We start from the raw sequence: 7,099 nt of genomic DNA, 5'->3' as shown, positions 1-7,099 counted from the left end.
TAAGCTAAGCCCTTGCTTAGAGCCAAGTTATAAAGACGCTGGGGACAAGGAAAACTTGATTGCAGCAAGTGAAACAGCCGCTATATGAAAACAACACAAAGCACCATAAAATATTTCTCTTTAAAATGTAATTCCATTGTATACACTTTCTAAAAGCAGAAAAGCACCAAAAAAAAGAGATTAAACATCATTTCTAATCCCACTCCCAGAAGCGATACCGTATATTTTGGTGTGAATGTGTGTGATCAGAAAACACCATTTTGTAATTGGATTCTTCATTTATTTATTTATTTTTATTTCTTTAAGTAATCTCTGCACCCAGCGTGGGGATCGAACTCACAACCCCGAGATCAAGAGTCACGCACTCTACCGACTGAGCCAGTCAGAAGCCCTATAATTGGATTCTTTCCAGTTCACAAAATAGAATTAATTTTCCTGCATCATTAAATATTATATTTTACAACATAATTTTTAATGCGTGCATATTGCTCTTACGTGGCTTTTCAATAATCTTATCAATTTCTTTCGTCGGACATTTAGTTGGTTTCCCACGTTTTCGGTGGCAGCACAATTACAGATCACAGGCAGTGCTAACACTTCCTGACTTCCACAAATACTAGCTCAACTTCCTTTCTTCCTTCCTTCAATAAGTAGTTATTAAATAAGTGCAAAACAACCAGGCTCAAACAAAGCAACTATGAAGGACATTTCTGAGATATTTGGGGAATTTGAAAGTAGAGTTGCTCTTTCGTGATGCTAAGGAATTATAATTGTGTGATAATGGTCTTGTGGTTATGGGGAAAAGCTTCCTTATTTTTTAGAGACTCACACTGAAGTATTTAAGGATGAAATGTCACGATGCTTGTAATTTGCTTTAAAATATTTTAACCAAAAAGTAAATGAAGCAAATATGGGAAATCTAGGTGATGGGTATATTGTCTGCTTTTCTGTATGTTTGAAATTTTCATTTAAAAATATGTCTTAAAAATGAAATACGTCATGCTAGGTCCTGGACTATGAGCTGAAGATGTAGCAGTGAACAAAACAGACCCCTGTGGTCTTGGCGGAGCACACCAGCCTTTGGGGAACATGTTTCCATAAGAAAGTCTCCAATGCAACCTGATGGTGTCGCCAGGACCCGTGTCAGCCCTACACACCATCATCACTGCAGGTGTCTTTCCCCACCTTCTAAATATCTACCTCCCAGTGGCCTTGAGTCTAGAGGAATCCCCACACTGTGGTCACTAATACTGCGTGTCGGAAATCAGTTCTGTGGTCCATAGTGCCCCTGGGGTTCCATTCAGGAAACTCTTCCTGGGCCCCCAGGTGCGCCTGGCACTGCGAAGGTACCAGGACCTAGAAAGGGGATGACCTGACCCCTGCCTTCCACTTACAGCCTGTGGGAAGAGGTGGAAGAGGTCACCCAAGCCAGTTGGAAGGAGGGGAGTTGGCTGGAAAGGTGACCAGGACAAGCTTCTTCAATGGGGAGGGAAGAGACCCCAGGGCAATGGGAATATTCTGCTAGAAGGGCTGGATGAGCAGTCCTGCACGCCCACCCACAACTAACTGCACGCCCACCCACAACGCCCACCCAGAGGAGCTAATGTTCATTGTATCCTTTAGTTCAGGGGTTGGCAAACTTTCTCTCCAAAGGGCTGGATAGTAAACATTTTAGGCTTTTCAGACCAAGAGGCAACATCAGAGATATGTAGGTACAAAAGGGAAAAGGTCCCCTCCCCATTTTTTGGCCAAAATTCAAAACTTTATTTATGGACACCAAAATGTAAATTTCATATAATGTTCACGTGCCATAACTATTCTTTTTATTTTTTTTCCAACTATTTAAAAATGCAAAAACCAGTCCTAGCTCATAGCCATACCAAAACAGGTGGTGGCCGAATTCGGCCCACCCACGTAACTTCCCAACTGCTCCCGCACAAGATGGGCTGGTTCTTAACTGAACGGTTTGTTTTCAGGGCTGCTCTTTGCCGTGGGAACGGGAATGGGCCTGATCTAGTTGTTGGCACCTGGGTTCCTGGCCCATTTCTACCACTTCCCAGCTGGGGGTTCTGAAGAAAGTCACTTAACCTCCTGGACTTCAGTTTCCTTGTCCCTGAAACCCGAGGGAGGCTCAGGCTCCTACTCCCAGGCCGGGAGGGGAAAATATCGCTTCGTACACTCTCCTGCGTACGTGGGAAATACTGGGTAGGGGATGGGCTCGCGGTGCGTCCAGAGCATCCCCCAAAGGCCGGAGTGCGCCGTCCTCCTCACAGCCCTCCGAAGCAGCGCACCCAGTGTCGCCTGGGGGCAGACTCCTCACAACCCAGTGCCGGTGGCTGAGCACTGGAAGCCGGGTTCTGGGCGCGCCAGAGCAGACCCCCATCCTGGGTGGGGGCGCGGGCTGCACGGCGGGCAGGCTCCCTCTAGCCCGGGGCCGTGGGGCCGGCCGCGCGGGCCTCGCCGTCGGTGCGCCTCCGCCTCGTCGAGGGCGCGCCGTCCGAGCTCCCGGCGGGCTCAGAGGAGCGCTTCACCGCCACCCTGGCCCCGAGAGGTCGATCCCGGCATCGCGGCCGTGCCGAGAGCCTCGGGCGGGCCCGCCAGGACTTGCCGCCCCCGCCAGCCTGCCCCCGGGCGGTCCCCGAGGGCGTGCGCGTGGCTGCCGGCGCCGCGGAGGCCCTCCCTCGAGGCCCCTGCCCCGCAGCCGGCGGGCCGGACGCTGCCCCACGCCGCGGGGCAGGGCGGGGCGGGAGCAGGCGCTCAGGATGCGCCCGGGCTTGCCGGCCAGTTGCGCAAGTTGTGCTCGGGCGGCTATAAGAGGGGCGGGCAGGCATGGAGCCCCGGAGGAATCGCGGAGCAAGCAGCTGCGAGGTAAGGCCCGGGCACGCTCCTTCTCCCTTCTCCGCCGGTCTTTCTTGGCCAGCCACCCCACCCCACCCGACGCTGACCGCGGGGGAAACTGAGGCGGGCGAGGGGCAGGACAGACGGCTCGGTTCTGGACTATGGCGGCTTTGTCCCAGAGTTCAAACGGGAGGGAAGGCGGCCGGGGAGATCTGGATTCGGGGCCGGGCTGCGCCATGCCCACGGAGCAGGAATCTGTGCCATGGAGGCAGCCAGGGTCCCCGGAGACTGTCAGAGCCGCCAGCCCAGCTGCTGAGATGCTTTGGAAATTGCCTTGAGCACATCCCCGAGATCAGGGTACCCTGCCCCCCTCGGAAGGGGATAGAGTCGGGGGTGCTGGGGGTTCGGGTAGGAGCGTTCGGTTTCTGGGAACTAGCTTTGCTCTGCGGCTAAGAATTCCGGCATCATCTTCCGGTGGGGGTGTTCATCTCTGATGTGTGAATGCGGGGATCTGTATGAGGCCAAAGCCTAGGAACAGGACCACTGTGGGGTAGAGCTGGAGGGAAACCTGTCAGGAAGAACCCAAATATCTCGGAGAAATTCTGCCGAGTCTCACACATCTGACCTCAAAGCCAAGCAAGTTGCCTTCTTGACAATGGAAGAAATTGGGGTTTTCTGAGCTGACAGAGCAGCGGGTCGCGGAGAGGCCTACTGCATGTTTCTCCCTGTTACCGGCTCTCTTGTCAGGACCACAAATACCCACTGTTAGCAGGTGGGCCCCGGGCAGAGTCCGCCTTCTCTCCCGGCCTGGTTTACATTGCATTGTGGGTGTGGTTGCCTTTACCTTCCCGTTTCTATAGTTGCAAGATGGTGGCATTTGGGAATTGTGAATCCTTACGTACAGCTAGATCCAAGAGGAGTGGCCGCCTGGTTGTCCTTTGAGAATAGCAGTTTTGGAGTGGGTGAGATGATTGATTTCTGCTAGAAGGGTCTTCAGGGTGGGCGGGGCAGAGGGCAGGTACTTGCAGGCACCAACCCAGGAGCCCCAGCTCCGTGACCCCCGTTGTAGGAACTACAACGGGGAAGTTTGCTCTGTAGCCTTCTGAGGTGAGCAGCCGTCAGCTGGGACTGGTGGGAGAGAGGGTACCCAATCTCTTTCCCACCAGGCTGGTCTACAGAATCATAGTCGCTGCCATTCCCGTGTCCCCAGGAGCAGAGATGCCTTGCGGATCATTTCTCTCATTTAGGTAGGGGGAGAAGGCAAGAGAAAAACTGGATGTTTTTAGGTTCTTCCCTTTTCTAGCAATTGAGGACATTGGGCTGAGGGGAACGTGTCCATGTTGGCCAAAGGAGCGTCCTTCTCATATTTTGTACATCTTATGCCCAAAATAACTCTTCTCAGTATTTGGGGGAAATATTTCCCCCGCCCCTCCATTCCAGGAAATGGCTCCAAGCGCCAAGGACAGAGCCAGGGAGATTGCAATGAATTCCTGCCTTTCAGCCCCAGGCGGATGCCTCTCATGTCTGAGTGGCCCGTGCAGGGCGTGGAGGTGGCCACTTGGGAGAGCTCTCCTTGCAGAACCCAGGTCATTGTCCCCCACTCCAGCCTAGATGCCACCCGAAGGAACGTGGGAGTTGGGGAGAGAGAAGGGGCTTCCCGGAAGTAGAGTCCTTGTGGGGTGTGCATCCTTGAACAGCATGCATGTGATTGCAAGGAAAAGCAAGCCAAATTGTCCTGCAATTGTCCAGTCAATCAGGAGACTCTGTCCTCCCCAGCAGTAGGATTCTGTGATAGCAGCTCCATCCCGGCCTGCCAGCCCGGAGCCTCGAAATTCTTCTTTGACCACACAGTTGTCTCAGAGAAATAGAAAGAGGTTGTTTTTGCTGAGAAACAACACACCTGATGCCTGGGCTCAGGCGCTTATTCCATGTGTGACAACAGATGGGCCTTCCTTCTCAGCAAACTGCGTTTTACAGTCTTTCCGGCCCAGTTTGTCAGCTCCCCCAAAACCAGATGCATGATCCGTGTCAATGCTGACGTTTCACTGATTTCATTGCTGATCTCATCCACATCGGTGTGCGCGTTGTGTTTGTACTCTGGGGTGCACGGGGCTGGGGAGGAGTGCAAAGGCGGCGGTTGGGGGGGGGGGAGCCACAGAGAGGAGGGGGAGAGGTCTCTGAGAAGCGCAGGAGGCCCAAAGCAAGCAGCTGGAGCCAGGCTGATGAATGGGACTAAGGCAGGGAGCACCTGGGACCACCATCAGGATGGAGCAGAACCGGGGAAGCTGAAAGGAATGGGGACCCACGGGGTGCTGGAGGACACACCTGAGGTGCAGGAAGCCCACCAAGGTCACTGTTAAAGGGAAACCTGGAAGCCAAAGTGTTTTCTGCCTTCATTAAGAAAGTTTCCTAGGGATTCTGGCTGGGCAAAAGGGAATTCTACAATGTGACTTTGAGACCAGGGCAAGTGAACCATGATAGAGGTAGGTTAACCTGGTTAGACAATGAAGGTCAGAGATGGGAAACATTTTATTTATTCTTTCAACAAATATTAATGAGTACCCGCTCTGTGCCAGGCCCTTGGGAGATGCTGGAACAAATAGTATGTCCATGCCTCCCGCACCTGGCAGACAGTGCTAATTGATCGAGGCACCCTCTCTTCTGAGGCTGGATGGAGCTTCAGGTTCCCCATGCGCACAGTGCGCCAGGGAGCCGCGGAAAGTTGATCAGAGTTGACACTGGAATTGAAACCTATTTGTTATCCATGATGGGGATCAGATCTAAGGGTGGTTTGTGATGAGTAGGAAGAATGTAACCCCCACACCCCCACTCTGGCTGCTGGTTATGTGCGTTAACATTTCTCAGACAAGGCTCTCGGTTGCAAAGAAGAGAAAACCACTCATGCTAGCTCAGTGTTTCAAACAATATATTGCAACCAACATTTAAAAAACAGAACTCCTAAGAGTGCAGCACTCATTGTAAGGGTGAGCTTGATTTCTTGACCCTCGTTCCTCTTACATGTGTTTATCTATATCTAAAAATATATTCAGAGAGTTGAAACATACTCAAGTGAGTATATGTGGAAGAGTATCTCACAGTGGAGGCCAAGGACAGGGAGGGCCCAGGACCACCCAGGAACCAGGAGGAAGGTCAGGAAGGAGCACAGCCACTGACTGTAACCCACCAGTTACAGGTTGAACTCTGGTCTTTCTCGGCTATTCCATGCACGTGAGGGCAACCACGGCTACCCTGGAGCTTCTGAGCCCTCAGTAGAGACAAACTGGGCTCTCTGAAGCCCTACTTTCAATTCCTGGGAGAGATGCCAATTGACCTAATCAGGCTTTGGAAGAGGAAGAGATGAGGAACGGGAGGAGAAGAGTATTCTTGGTCTCTTGACTACCACTGGGCATGCAGACATGGCCTCCAGGACCTGTGTGTGTGTGTGTGTGTATGTGTGTGTGCACGCGCGCTCAGAACAGGGCAGATCCCCCACGAGGTGGAATCAAGCCTGGGACATTCTAGCTCTCTAGCCTCACACGCTCTACCCTTCTGCCATATTGAATTCTCCTAAACCCACCATAGTTTTCCCCAACTCCACACTGTCGCCTTGGTCTGGAATGCCCTGCTTGCCCTCTTGGGGAACTCCTGTCTTTAAGGTCTCAGTTCAAATACTGCCTCATTTACAAGGCTGTCCTCACCTCCCCAGAGTTACCATCTTCCTCTGTGCTCCCCAGATTCTATGCTCCTTCCCTCATAACCTTGATGAGGTTGTGTTAAAATGAGTTATTTTAGCTTCTGTTTGTTCCACTGGATTCTGAGTAGCTTGAATGACCAAGATCTGGTCTTCCCTGTCTCTATTCATCCTTTGTTTTTTCCCTGTACCCAAGTCCCTTCCAAATTGGAATTATGGAGAAAGGAAGGAAAGGAGGAGAAGGAAAGGATGGGGGGGAATTTCTCTCTGGAAAGGACAGGAAGAATTTCTGCAGGGAGAGGCTTAGACCATCCAAAGCTTTTTCCCTCATAATTAACAGCAAATACCACATTATCTGAATTTAGTTCATACTAGCACACCGAGGATTACTGAAGAGGGGGGTATAGAAATCCCAATGGCTGGTGAAGAGAAGAAGGAAGAGAGAAGTGCGTGCTGGGTTCCTACTAACCTCTGGCACTTTCAACCAGGAGAAGACATGTGACGTTGGATAGCTCAAGGCTAGCAGCCTTCACCAGCAAATGCCTCTGTGTCCCTAAGCTCTCCCCACCC

At 52.0% G+C, this 7,099-nt stretch overlaps 1 protein-coding gene across 1 annotated transcript in view; it reads left to right on the top strand.

Moving 5' to 3' along the window:
- The first annotated feature begins 2,830 nt into the window (after positions 1–2,830).
- The window catches only part of LEP (leptin), a 12,201-nt gene continuing 7,932 nt past the window's right edge, over positions 2,831–7,099 (top strand). Inside the window, exon 1 of the mRNA XM_032401175.1 lies at positions 2,831–2,868. The gene's annotated coding sequence lies outside the window, so the exon portion shown is untranslated. The remainder of the gene's footprint in view (positions 2,869–7,099) is intronic.

This window comes from Phoca vitulina, unplaced genomic scaffold (genome assembly GCF_004348235.1).
Source record: "Phoca vitulina isolate PV1807 unplaced genomic scaffold, GSC_HSeal_1.0 scaffold4, whole genome shotgun sequence".
Classification (NCBI taxonomy): Eukaryota; Metazoa; Chordata; class Mammalia; order Carnivora; family Phocidae; genus Phoca; species Phoca vitulina.
This window is presented reverse-complemented; position numbering and strand designations above follow the sequence as displayed.